The sequence below is a fragment of the Equus przewalskii genome, chromosome 19 (genome assembly GCF_037783145.1).
Source record: "Equus przewalskii isolate Varuska chromosome 19, EquPr2, whole genome shotgun sequence".
Classification (NCBI taxonomy): domain Eukaryota; kingdom Metazoa; phylum Chordata; class Mammalia; order Perissodactyla; family Equidae; genus Equus; species Equus przewalskii.
In genome coordinates, this window is record NC_091849.1 from 28,223,292 (window position 1) to 28,237,923 (window position 14,632).

Genomic DNA, 14,632 nt, shown 5'->3' on the forward strand with positions numbered 1-14,632 from the left:
TTATAAAGTGGTATCATGGAAAGTGCACCAATCTTATATGCAGAAGACCTCATTCCTGCCTCTGCCACTTACTAGCTTGATATTTTGGGCAAGTCACTTAACTCCTTTGCATCTCAATTGCTGCATCTGTAAAATAGTGACAATAAATCCTTCACTCAGAAGCTTATAGTGAGGAGGAAAATATAATGTATTTTATATGAAAGTGCCTGGCTCATAATGATTGCTAAATAATGATCTTTATACAAAAAAATTTCTTCAATCCTCCATTTAATACAATTTTATCCTTCTCCTCTAAAGGAAGTTGTGTTTTGATTAGACTGATCCGTAAGGATACTAAGTCCCTAATTCTGTAATTGAGTTCAGTGAATACTGTGCAAAGACACTGAGCAAGGGGCTGCAGGAGAGATGCTATACATAGTCACCTACCATCCAGGCTGAGTGGGTACATTCTTCCTTCCTCATGCCAATCTACTTAACAGTGCTAACTTCCGATTCGCGTATATTCACGGGGTTCATTTATGATAGACTTTGCTGATATGAAGATACTTTACTTCCACAGCAGACCCTTAGTCTGCCGCTTTAATAATCTAGTCCAACTGAGATACAATTGACTTACACTCTTTGTTCTTGATTAACCCTAATTGCTCATAAAAGATGTCCTAAAATCATTAATGCTGGAATTTTTCAGGGATCCATGTCAAGATTTTCAGCCTGTTAATTCCACAATTCACCTTCTTTACTTTTTAAAAATTTGGACATCTGCCAGTCTTGGGCATCAGTCGCACTCCTTCAAAGTGGCCTTCAGGGGTCCTGTGGCCAATGTGCCTGCCTTCAGGATCCTTCAAGTGATTTTATCTAGATATGAAGACTTGCATTTACAGGAAGTAGTTATTCTTTTACTATCTCCTTGTATGTCATGAAATTTAATTTCCACATATTACTGTTTTTCCTCCCACTCTCAATTGAAGGTCAGGATCTTTGATGGAGAAATAGAAGCCTGATCATTGTTAAGTAATTCTATGGCCCCTCTGCCATCTGTTGAAATTACCAAATTCATTTCCTGGGGTTTTGGGAAAAAATAGCAAGTATTTCAGGCATACAAAAGAATAATTTAAGAAATACTCAACATCTAACTTGACCTAAATATTACAGAAATGATTAAATTCCCTTGTCTTCCCCTCCCCAAGCCCTCTCCCCTTCCTTCTCAGATTAACTATGATCTTGATATTGATGTTGTTATTCCCATGCATGTTTATACATTTTTAGTATATATGTGGGTAGCCGCAAACATTATATAGTATAATTTACATTTTACTAATTTTATACAAATGGTTTCACTGTGTACATATTCTCTAAGTTTAAAGGCTTGATTTGATTTACGTTCAATATTTTTGGCAAGAATACTTCAGAGGGGTTACTTAGTACTTTGTATTTAACTTTATGGTTTTGAGATTTGTCCTTAATGAAAAATGTAGCTCCAGCTCATTCATTTTAACTGTCACAGGTCTTTTATCATTTTCCTTCCAATAATCTTGTTAAGTATTCTGATTATTTTTCCAGTTCAACTCAGAAATTTAGCAGGTGTTTGTTTTTTGTCTTTGATTTCATGGATTTTGCTTTGTTTATTTTGGCTGTCCTTTTGAAATAATTTTCTTGGAGTTTCCTCTTCTAAAAAGGTAATGTCCCCTAATTTTATGCTAGAAAGTTCATATTCTAGTGTTGGGAAGAACAATCTAAAACGTATTTGCTACATCCTCAAACTTTTAATATATCTTTTGTGCTTAACTTTATTACTAACATATATTTAATATTTTCTGTTCAAGTTTCTGCTGCTAATCATTATGCTGAAATATAATTAAATATATTATAGAAAAATACCATATATTGGAAATGCAATATTTTGGAAAATACAGCATACTTTATTTATAATGCATGCTTGTGGGTCTTCATAATCCTAAAAATTCTAACACATTTAAATATATGCGACACGTAGTTCTCTTTTAAATAAAGTTACTGATAAGAGGCATATGTTGTTAGTCAAAGATGCTTTGCGGCGATTTTTTTCAGACCCGTTTCAAATCATTTATTTAATAAGCATTTCTTCAGCAACTGTTTTAAGAGCTTGGGATACATGAGTGAACAAAAGAGTTAAAGATATCTGCCCCATGGAGTTTACATTCAAGTAATTCTGATTAACTCTTGCTCCCATTTTCTTTCTTTGTTTTCTCTCTTCATACACTGAAGAAAATAAATTTCCTGTGCAAGCGAATCTGTTCTCAAACGTGGCAACAGTCTCAAACTGAAAAGCAATGGCTCAGACCCTCCAGCTTCTCAGGGTTTGCAGCGCTGGACCAAAGAGAAGAGTCCTCCCGGGGTCCTAGAAGGGTGAGCCGCGCGTTACCATGGAGACCGCGGAACTTGAGGGCTCTGAGGCGCGGGTGGGGTTTCTTCGACCTCACCTTGGGGGTGCCCTTTGCACTCCTTCTGTGCCGCCGCCGGGAAGGCAGGACTCGCAAGGGCGGCGGCGGAGCTGAGGCCGCGGGGCAGGTATGTGCGGTCGCGGGCAGAGTTCTGGCGGCCGCCCCTCGCCGGCCTTCTGGGGCGGGGCGGGAGGTGGGGTGAATTGGGATGCAGGAGGTCCCGCCTGGCCGAGCATCTTTTTCTTTACCTCTTCTAGCCTGTTTTTCTCTACTCCCCCTGCTCCTTCTTTAGGAGAAGATCCTAAGCTCCTCATTCTTTAACATTAAAATTTTAAAATTTTACTTGGCACACAGTTGAATATAGCGCTTATTCTGGGTCAGGTCTTGTTCTAAGTGCTTTATATATATATGTATTAAGTCATTTAACTCTCAAAAAACCCAATGAGGTGGGTGCTATCCCTATCTCAATTTTTAGATAGGCAACTTGAACCCTAGAGAGGATAGTAAACTTGCCCGTGGTGGCATAGCTGGTAAGTTGAGATAGGAAACCCAAGGGGTCTGGTGCCGGCATCTGAGCTCTTAACCACCGTATTAGGTTGTCCTTGGTAACCCTAAAATTCTGATCAGAGCTTTAATTTTCTTCCTGTCTGCCAATTTCTTTTCCCTTCCAGCTGCTAGGTTCTTTTGTGATTTTTAAAAGTGTTTTTATTTTCCCTCCCCAAAGCCCCAGTACAAAGCCCCGTGTCAGGGAAGTGAACCCATGTGGCCAAAGCCGTGAGAGCATGGAACTTTAACCACTAGGCCACCAGGGCTGGCTCCTTTTGTGATTTTTAATTGTTGATGTGGTACTGCTCTCATTCATGACTTCTTTTCTCTTTCTTTTCTCCTGCCCTTTTTTTGCAGGCCAATACTTGAAATGTAGATTGGAGCCTCTGAACTTTACTGGTCTCTAAAGCCATACTGTCAATGGACAAAAAAGGCAGAGCAGCTCCTGCCCTGTGGCTCAAAATGTCAGTCACGTCAGAGAAGGCAGTTATTTTTGATAGGTGTCCACATGGGTTTGGCTCCCTTGAGGAGGCCTGTCCTGAGGAGCAGGCCCTGGATGTTCTACCTGGAGAGAGACAGGACTGGAGGTGGGTCCATGATTCACCTAGCAGAGAGGTGGTCATAGGAGTGATGGGAGATGAAGAGTGAGATCTGGGTGGAGAAGAGTAGGTAAGAGGAGGCGGAGTCTCTACTGGCCAGGGGAGAGACAATGAAGAACCTGGTTTTCTTAAGGGCTAAAGCAGGTAGTGGCAAAGCTCCTCAACTGAGATTTTTCCTTGACCTCTTTGTTGCTGACTATATTGATATAGTTTTTAGAGTTGCATGCTTTTGTAGGAAACTCTATATGAATCCTCTGTCTTTTTCTAAAATGGAATGAGAATTGGATTTTCCCTTTCTCTGCAGTCCAGTGAGATTGCTCCTTTATATCTTTCCTGGGATTTTAATTTTAACATATGAATAGTCCTTTTTTTCTTCCCTTTTGATGACATTCCTACATCTGGGTTCCATCTGGTGCCCAAGAAAGGCAGAGCTAGGTGTGTGAGAAGATTTTGGTATCAGCCTTGGATTCACCAATTATCCAACATTGGCCCATAGTCAACCAGCCTGAAAATGTCATCCCTTTTTCTTGGGTCCTACAAAAGAGAGGTGGGGAGCTAGCATTCATCCTTCTGCTTATGAAGAGAGTTCTGGCAGTCTAATAGAAAATGAGCTAGAGCATGTCTTCCAAAGGATGGTACCAAGAACTGATTTTTGGATGTTATACATATGAATATTAAAAAAAAAAAAGAATTAAATGAACATTGGGCTGCCCTCTGAGTGACTGAAAGCTATTCCTGAGCTATTCCTGAAGCAACCCCACCCTGCCGTGGCTCTGGAGACTGGCCATCTTATTCCCTATGGCAGAGGTCAGCCTGCAGGCTTAATGGGACCTACCACCTGTTTTTGTATGGCCCTTGAACTAAAAATGGTTTTTACATTTTTAAATGGTTGAAAAACAATCAAAAGAATAATATTTTGTGACGTGTGAAAATTATAAAATTTCTAATTTCCCTGTCCATAAATTTTATTGGAACACAGCCACGCTCATTTGTTTATGTACGGCTTTCATGCTACAACAGCAGAGTTGAGTAGATTGAGACTGTGTGGCCTGCAGAACCATAAGTATTTATCATCTGGCCCTTCATAGAACATGTTTGCAGATCATCCGTGTTTTCCTTAGGGTGACCCACAGCCCATTCTTTAAAATTGGTATGGGGATTGAACTCCCTGTTCTCTGCTGTTCCAGGCTTCACAGCTCTGTCCCTGCCCTCCTTCATTCCCCAAGCTTTCTCTGGACATGGTGATTGATAAAGTTGCTGCCCTCAGGGAGCTCACATAGTGTAGTGGAAAAGAGAGAAAATAAATATGTATGTATATGTAGAAATAAAGCAGGGGAAGAGTGATGAGGTTGGGAGAAGATGGGGTGGTAGATGTGATAGTTTAGGTGAGATTGTCAGGAAGTCTTTTCCAAGGTGTGGGGGCCTAGGTCCAAATAATGGTAAAGCTACGATGAGGGTTACGTAGTCAGAGGGTTTGCATTTCCTTTTGCGTTTCGCTATATTTTCACAACGGACTATTTAGTTATTGGGAAATATGATATAAAACAGCTTCATGGTAAAAAGACATGCATCTTTTTCCTATTCTGGTTACTGACTTCACCTTTAATAATTTACTAGATAGCCCTTATTTAGAGAGAATGGCTGTGGTGTAATGTAGCAGTTCAGTTCCTTACAATGATGAAAAATATAGGATCCTATTTCAGTCCAGATGATGAAGAGGGAGATAAACAGGATGATTCTAGTTTGTGGCTGGAAAGGGTGGGATTGAATAAGGGTAAGCCTCACCCTAAGGAACCAAGTTATCAATTGAGGGAGGATCTGGATGTCACATACAACCTCTCATAAACAAGAGGTAAGTTTTGTTACCTGATAAGATGCCGTTTGGCCCCAGCCCAGAGAAAGTGCAGGATTTCTAATTGGGAAAATTCTGAAAGAGAATTAGACAAAGGGAGATTTTATTTGTGATATTCTGTTCTCTGTTTTATAGAATAGTAAATAAATTATCCAAGCCAAATGTTTTTTAAAGATAAAATATTAAAATATTTGATAAGAGTAAATGTATTGCCCTTGGGCCAGAAAGTCTGTCTGATGGAACTCAAAAGCTCCAGACTGCTGGTGCAATTGAGGAGGCACTGTAGGTCTTCATCTGGAGAGCTGCAGGTCGGCCCCTAATCCTATACCTGATATATCTAGGAGGAGAGGCCAGCTCTCAGTTTAATAAGGTCAGCTTTCTTTGTAAGCCCCTTGTACTCCTGGAGCAGATGCTAACAATTAATTTAATTCATGCATTCATTCATGCAGAATGTATTGAGCATACTTTAAGTGCCAGATAATTATGCTGAGTAGTGGAGATACAAAATTGAAGAACATTTGGCTCCTGCTCTCAAGGCACTTCAGTTTGTTTGGGGAAACAAACAAGGAAGTCCGTGATAATAATCCAATGTGATAAGTACTGTGGTAGAAGCATGTACCAGGTGCTCTGGGAGTGGGGTCAGAGGTATAACAGGGATGGAATATTTGGTCTTTATGACTGAGTATATGTATAAGGTACATAAGAGAGAGGGGTTTATGGCTTTGATGACTGAGTAGATAGAAGTGCTGTTCACTAAGTTTGGCATTATAGAAGAAGGAAATGATCAGTTTGGACTTAGAGATAATGAGTTTGGGGTGCCTGTGGACATGGAAGCAAAGGTATCTATTGAGTGAAGACGTGTTTTGACTTGAGTAGAGAGATCTGGGCTAGAAATGCAGATTTGAGAGTCATCTGCTCAAGTTGAAGGCATGAATGTAAATGTGGTCACTAGGGAGAAGGTGTACAGTGAGACTGGCAGAGGGACTAGGATGGAGACCTTAAATACACTTAGAGTGCAAGAGGTGAGTAGAAGAAGAGCTACCCTTGAAGGAGACCAAGGAGGAAAACTAAGTAGGAAACAGCAAGAAGGAAGTCAGAGAAAGGAAGAGAATAGTTAAAAGTGACGTACAGTCATGTGCTGCATAATTATGTTTTAGTCAATGACAGACTGCGTATATGACAGTGGTCCCGTCAGATTAGTACCACATAGCCTAGATTTGTAGTAGGATATAGCATCTAGGTTTGTGTAAGTACACTCTATGATGTTCAAGGGATGAAACTGCCTAACAATGAATTTCTCAGGATGCATCCCTGTCTTTAAGTGACACATGACTGTATTTCAAACAGATCAAATAAAGGCAGACTTGCACTTGTGGTAGAAGGAGGAGTGCTGCAAAGGTGTTAGAAGAAGTGGAGGAAACCAGCTCAATACTGAGGTCCGTGCCTCAGCTCTGAGATACTGCTCTTCAGACATGAGGAAAGATTATCCAGGGGATTTCTGGATAATCGATAAATTAGAGTTCAGAATCTGTGAGGATATGAATTTGGAAATGTAAGTGTGGGTTAACTTTAGCGATTGAATGGGTTTCTTTTCTAAGTACCAAGAGATGTGAAAGGAAAATGGATTATGAAGGTAACAGTGAAGCAGCACAGAGTCCAGTGAGTGACCCTCAGGCTTCAGAATGAGCTGGCTGTATCAAAGGGAATGGAAAAAGGAAGTTCCTATTAATATTTTAGATTTCTGTCAGGCTTTTTGAGTATCAAACGACTCTGTTACATACTTCTTTTATATAGTTTGCACCTTTGTATCTGTTAAAAAGGCTGTGCCACAATAGATATAGAGGGGATAGGATTAGAAAATCAAAGGTGGGAGGATTACTGAATGCTAGGATGCAGTTAATTTTAGGAGTTTGATCTGAGGAAAAGAATCCCAGAATTTCTGTGATGGACCACAGTAAGTAAGTAAAAGAAAAGTAATAGTTAGCTGACCAATGAACTTTTGCTTGAGGGCTGCCCCAAGAGAGCATCATTTTGTTCCCAAGTCTTCTCAGAGGAGTTGTGCTGTCAATCATGGGTGGGGACAGGGTAGGGATTGGAGGGTTAGGATATAGGTAGAAGAGCAAAGACATATACCAGATGGCAGCAGCAGTGTGAACAGAATCCTACAGGGAAAACCTGAAGCCTATATGTCAGAGATCATTTTAGCTTGTTGAAACAGATTGAACACTGTATGAGAAATAGGTGAGAGCTACCAGAGAAACCAGTTGAGTTGAGAGTGTGTTGACCATGGCAGTGAGGGTTCTAGTTTCTGTTTTTAGGATACATCTGGATAGGGTTCCTAGATTCACAGGAAAACTATTGGCAGGAGGGAGTCTTTTACTGAGGAATTGGCCCCATTGACTCTGTTGATTACTTTCTCACCTGTCTGCTACATCTGCTTCCCCTGCATCTGCCTTTCATCATGAGAGTTGCCAAGGAGACAGGGCACGGGAAGAGTTATCTTTGATAAACTGTCCCCAGGTGAGCTCTGATTTCCTTTCTCTCCTTGAGAGTGATTATTCTCTGTGAATAAGGCCAACTGTAATTTATACCCTCAATCAAGGTAGTCTTCGACTACCCAGCTCCAAATTTTAGATGTTTATTCCCCATTAAATAGAATTTATTTGCTGGTGTAACTCTGTCTTTAGATTATACCCTCACACCTTTACTGCTTTCTCTGTTGTTTCCCTGCACTTCTTCCACAATCATAATAAGAGTGATAGCATTTCACTCTAGCAAGATCTCCTTGTTTATTTTATTGCAGTCGTAGGATTATTCCCAGGACAGTAGGTATTTGTTGTTTCAGGAGCTGGTGATGTTTGAAGACATAGCACTGTACTTCACTCAGAAGGAATGGATGTGTTTGATCCTTGCTTAGAGGGACACCTATAGGAATGTGATGCTGGAGAATTATGAGAATTGACTTTCTCTGGGTAAAGACTCTATGCACTCACTTTGGTTCTGCTTTACTTTTTCATGTATCAGTGTCCAATGTTACTTAGATAAGGATCATGCTCTATCTTTATGGCCTCCTGAGGGAAGAGTTTCTTGGGACTTTCTTTGGGTCCAGAGATAGAATTTTCTCTCTGCTGACCGTTTCTGGTTTTGTGGAACTACTCTGTATGTACACAGGGAGAAACTGCTTCCTTTGCTATCCTTGAATTCTCATGGAATTCATCCTTTAATTCCTGCCAGCTCCACTAGATCAGAGAGAAACTCTCCTATAAAATCTTATTGCACACAATCCATCAGGAAGAATTTCTTTTTCTTTAGCAGAAAGAGGGCAGCCTAGGTAAATGTGCCTTTGCTTTTTGGGGATCAGAAAGCTGATTCTCTGATACGATTCTCTCCTTTCCTTTTATATATTTGTTGTAAGTGTACAGCTTGATGAATTTTCGTAAAGCAAAAGCACCCACATGACCATCCGAGATTAAGAAACAGAACATTACCTGCACCTCAGTAGCCTGCACCTTTGTGCCCGCTTCAGGCAATACTTTTCTCTGCCTCTCTGCCTCTACTTGAGATAATAATTTTCTTGACTTTTCTTTTTTTTCTGCTTTATCTCCCCAAACCCCCCAGTACATAGTTGTATATCTTAGTTGCAGGTCCTTCCAGGTGTGGGATGTGGGACGCCGCCTCAACGTGGCCTGACGAGCAGTGCCACGTCTGCACCCAGGATCCGAACCCTGGGCCGCCGCAGTGGAGCGTGGGAACTTAACCACTCAGCCATGGAGCCGGCCCCCTGACTTTTAACCTGATAGATTAATGTTGCCTGTTTTTGAATTTTATATAAATGGAATCAAACAGTATATCTTCTGTTATGTTTGGTTCTCTCACTCATCATTATATTTGTGAGATTTGTTCTTTTGTTGCCAGTGGTCACCGTTCGTTCATTCTTGTTACTGTAGATTATTCCATTGGGTGATCATACTATGATTTGTCATTCTACTGTAGATGGACATTTGAGTTGTTTCCAGTTTTGGTTATTATGTCTTTGGTGAACATATATATGCATTTCTGTTGCATTTATAACTAAGAATTGCTGGGTCATAGAGTATGGCAGTTTACCAAAGTAGTTGTGCAATCTTGTGCTCCTAGCAGCAGTGTTTGAAAGTTATAGTTGCTCCACAGGCTTGTCAACACTTGGCACTGTCCTTTTCATTTTAGCCATTATGGTGGGTGTGAAATGATATCTGCTGTGGTTCTAATTTGCATTTCACTATTAACTAATGGAGTTGAGCACCTTGTTAAATGTTTACTGGCTGTTTAGACATACTGTTTTGTGAAATGCCTATTCTTTTGCCACACTTCTAATTGATTGCCTTTTTGTTATTGATTTGTAGGAATTATTTATATGTTTTATATACTCTGGGGATATTTTAAATCCGTCTCTTATTTATTCTCTGCTTATTTATCCCTCTGATCTCTATTGACCTGTTACTGACTATAAGTCTAGGACCAGGCTTTGGAGTAGCTTTGTTTTACTCTCCAGGTAATTGTATCCTGTTACCTTCCATACAAGGAACATTGCAATTTCCCAGACCCGCTGTAATTTCCCAGCTGGAGCAGGGTCAGGAATCCTATGTTCTCGATCTGCATGGAGCTGACTTAAGAGAGGCCTGTACAAGCTCCTGGGCAGGTGAGTCATAAAGAATCTGAGAGTTTCTACTTTCTTTTCTCTTCTTTCTTTATCTTGGAAATTTAACAACACATCATATAGATCATTTCCAGCTATGAATCTTAAAATCTTCCAGAAGGAAAAATGGAAAAAAACTGAATACCAGAGTTTCAACCTGTCATCATTCAAAAAGCATAGGATCCCTTGCATTCAGATTCATTTTATTTTTACCACTTTAGATAAAAATTTATAATCCCCATATACCACACTCTTAAAGCCCTTAGTCTTCCCCCAGGTCAGTTAGTCCATTGCAATGGGATCTTCAACCCAGTCTTCCTTGATGTTCTCCTGGCTTTGTTTTCAAAAAACATATTGATTTACTAGACAGTATTTCCCTGAGTGATGTCCGAGGACCACCTGAATCTGAATCAGTGGGAGTGCTTATTACAAATATAGATTCCTGAGTATCACTGAGACCTACTAATTAATATCCAGGGGCAGGATCGAATTTGCATTTTCACAAGCTTCCCATGTGATATGTCCACTAAAGTTTGAGAAGCATGGTACTAGACTGTGAGCTTTTTAAAGTGAGGGACTGTAGTTATCCCCAGAACATAGTGACATATGATTCATGTTTAATAAATATTTGTTATATGAACGCTGAAAGAGCTCATGAGCATACCAGTCTCTTATTTCAGGTGTCATTGCTATGCTTAGAGTCTATGGATAACATCATTGAAATAATATACTGTACTTATATTGAAGATAAACTTTCTTTTGGGTTTTGATTAAGAGATTATTCATAGAATAGGTAGAATCTATGCCAGAAGAGAGCTTACATTTTTGTTAGGGAGACAAAATAAATATATGACCTGATTAGCTAAGAGTTAACAAAATAGCATATGTAACAATTCACATATTAGTACAGAGTGAACAATAATTTCTAAGAGAGCCCAAAGACAACTCCTGGTTTGATCAGAGTTGGGTCAAAGTTAATCAAGGGAAGTTTCCTATAGGAGGGAGCTTAGTGGTTTCTGTATATATGGAAGAGGAGTTTAGAGTTATATTTTGAAAGAAAATACTGAGAATAATCTAGCAGCCAGAAGAGAACGTATTCGAAGTGAGGTGCGTGCATTAGCCCAGGGCTGAACAGATTCCTTCAATTGCATCTCATTCCTGAGCCTTCTTGCTGGGATTACTCCAGACGTAACCTATTCTTTTAGCTCCATTTAATTCAGTTTGGAGGGCACTCTGAGGTTATACACCCCTATCTTTGTGTGCTTAGATTTTCCGTTTTATTGTTTACCACATATTTTATTTCCTTTTATTTTCTATTTCAACTTGTTCTCCTTTCCCTTTGTCTTTCTTGGGAAACTCTATCCCACTATTTCTTGATAATTTTGTCTTGCTCCTTGCTTATAGTATTTAAACAATTTTTACGCCTAGAAAATGTTTCCTCACAGCCCATTCTTCTTCTTCCATATAATTACTATTCATTTTTTTCTCCCATGTGAGTGCAATAAACAAGTGACATTTTCTTTTTTTGCTCTCCCTCTTCCTTATTGTTATTTTTCCTTTTTCTTAGTGTCAAGTGTTAAGACCCAGGTTAGGAGTGGGGAATCAATGGAAAAGTACGTTTTGAAAATGAGGAGTCACACTGAGTCATCTTGACAAATACTCAGAAGAATCAGTGTGGAAAATCCATAGAAGCATTGAAAGATAAGAATAGCAATTCTAAGGAGGTGAACAACGAAGATCAGGACATTGTGAGGTCAGAACAAAAAGAAGAGGATTAGGGGAAAGTTTGCACATAAACTTGGAATATGCCATGTATGAAAGAATTCGCAGTGCACACAGTTTCTGTGAATGTAGCACAAGTTGTGAAAACATCTGTTGGCAGTCAGAACTTATTCCCCACGAGAAAATGCATGACAAAGAGAAAGCTTGTGAATGTGAAGAATGTGGAAAAGCTTTCAGAGTGATCTCAGCCCTCACCCTACATAACAGAATCCACAGTGGTGAGAAACCTTATGGATGTGAAGAGTGTGGGAAGGCCTTCAGCCAGAGCTCTGCCCTAACCCAGCACAAAAGAATCCATAGTGGGGAGAAACCGTCTATGTGCGACTAGGGTCACAAAGCCTTCCATGGGAGCTCAGATCTTATTAAACATGAGAGAATTCACACTGGAGTGAAACCCTGTGAATGAGAGGACTGCAGGAAATCCTTTAGGAATATCTCAGCCCTCACTGGACACCACCGGATCCACACTGGGAAGAAACCCTTTGAATGTAATGAATGTGAGAAGACCTTTCATCAGAGCTCAGAACTTAATGTACCCAGAAGAGTCCACACAGGAGAGAAACCATATACACGTGAGAAGTGTGGGAAAGCTTTCAGAGTGAGCTCAGATCCAATGGGCATGAAAGAAGAAAGCGTACTGAAGAGAAACTCCCTCAGCGTGAGAATGAAAAATTAGTGAGTCCAGTTTCCTCTCCTCAGCCACATCCACATCTGCCTCCTTGCAGCATTTGACACTAAGGAGCCCTTACTTTTTTTTGTAAACTTAACCCTATTTAATATTGTATCCTGCTTCCTGGTATTCTCAATCGCTCTTACCCTACTTTTTTCCATACATCTTAGTAATTTCTAATGTGTATTTTATTTGCTTATAATGTTTATTTATTACGTGTATTATCTTATCCCTCTGCTAGAATATAGGACAGGGAAGTTGGTCTCTTGTTTGCTGATCTATTCTAAGCCACTAGAATCTTGCCTGGTAAATGGAGGGAGTGGGGCGGGTGGCACAGTAAATATTTCTTGAATGAAATGAATTCCCTGCTTTCCATGATATGCTTTTTCTGGGTTACCCTTTAGCGCCTCCAGCCGTTCCTTTCCTCTTGCCTCTTGCCTTTGCTGACTGCTCTTGGTCCCCTTATCCTAAGCTGTGGCTGTGTATCATGGTTTGTTCTTTAGGCAAGAAGTCTTTCTTTTGTGTGTGTGTTTTATATACTCATAGTTCTCCTTATACAAAAAGATGGTATTTAGTCATATATTAATTGGGAGAATTTAGCATAAATAGTGTTTCCTTTCTCTCTTTTAATGATAAACTTTTGCTAAAAAAAGAGGAAATGTTCTCTGAATATGGTAATAATAATAAAAAATTTTAAAGTCAGGGTTATTTAGATGTAATTGACATATCATAAAATTTAGGTGTGCAGCTTTGTGAGATTTGCCCAATGTATATAGTTGTGTGAACATCATCACGATCAAGAATGAATATTTGCATCATCCCCCCAAATTTCCTCTTGTCCCTTTTGAAGTCAGTCACTCCTCCTACCCCCAGCCCCTGGTAACCTCTGATTGGATTTCTGCCCTAATAGTTTCTGGGCAAGGAGTCTTAATTATGTAACTGGCGATATCTTCTCCTGACCTTCACTGCAATCCTGTTTGACTAAATGATGCTCTGCTTTCACCTCTGCATCAACAGTATGTTGTAATAAATCACACACGTGCTATTTCTGTATTCATGTGGGCATTTCAAGGTGAATCATGGAACCGGAAAAGTAAAAACCTGTGTTTCTACCAGTCTCTTGCCTGAAAGTTCTCTTCCTTTTATCTCAAGAATGTCAGCAAATCATATCAATGCTATGTTTAAAATATACCCTGAATTCGTTTCTCACCATCTCCATCTAGGTCAAGCTACTGCTTGTATTCTTGCCTCCCTACAGGGTAACCTCTAGACAGACTCCACAGAGCAGCCAACTGGATTATTTAACAATTCAAATCAGGCGATTTCGCTTAAAATTCTCCAGTGGCTTCCCATCAACCACCCCCTTTTATAAAACATTTTGTCATATTTGCTTCATTTCTTTCTAAACCATTTGAAAATAAGTTGAAAATATCATGATATTATCCCTAAATACTTCAGCATGCCTCTCTTAGAATAATGGCATTCTTTTTCGTAGTCCCAATACCATTATCATACCCAAGAAAATTACTAGAAATTCAATAATACACCCAACATCCAGCCCACATTCAAATTTCCCCATTATCCTTGAAAGTTTTCTATAGCTGTTTTTTTCCCATCAGTCAGGATCCAATTAGGGTACACACTGCGATTGCTATATTTCTTTAGTCTATTTTAATCTAGAACTATGCTGTCTAATATGGTAGCCACGAGTCGCATGTGGCTTCTGAGCTGAACGTGGCTAGTGCAGTTGAGTTGTGCTGTCCGTTAAAATGCACACCGGTCTTGATTTTACACAGAAAAAAATATAAAGTATCTCAATTTTTATACTGATTACATGTTGAAATAATAATATGTGGGTTAAATAAACTATATGATTAAAATTAATTTCAGCTGTTCATTTTTACTTTTTTAAATGACTACTAGAAAACTTAAAATACACATGTGGCTTGCATTTGTTGCTTACATGGTGTTTTTGTTGGATATTGTACATGTAGAACAATTCACTCACGTTTGTCTTTCATAACACTGACTTTTTAAAGAGCCCGGGCAAGTTATCTTATAGAACATCCTACATTCTGAATGATCACT

At 39.5% G+C, this 14,632-nt stretch overlaps 1 long non-coding RNA gene across 3 annotated transcripts; it reads left to right on the top strand.

The window, feature by feature from the left end:
- The first annotated feature begins 1,953 nt into the window (after window positions 1–1,953).
- LOC139077441 (uncharacterized) lies at window positions 1,954–14,428 on the top strand. Of its 3 annotated transcripts, none has more exons than XR_011529976.1 (4): window positions 1,954–2,547; window positions 3,324–3,553; window positions 9,036–10,095; window positions 11,660–14,428. It is a non-coding gene; the product is annotated as an uncharacterized lncRNA (long non-coding RNA). The 3 variants fall into 3 exon arrangements; XR_011529975.1 differs by having other exon boundaries at window positions 1,957–2,547; window positions 9,056–10,095; XR_011529974.1 differs by lacking the exon at window positions 3,324–3,553 and having other exon boundaries at window positions 1,969–2,547; window positions 9,056–10,095.
- The last annotated feature ends 204 nt before the right edge of the window (window positions 14,429–14,632 follow it).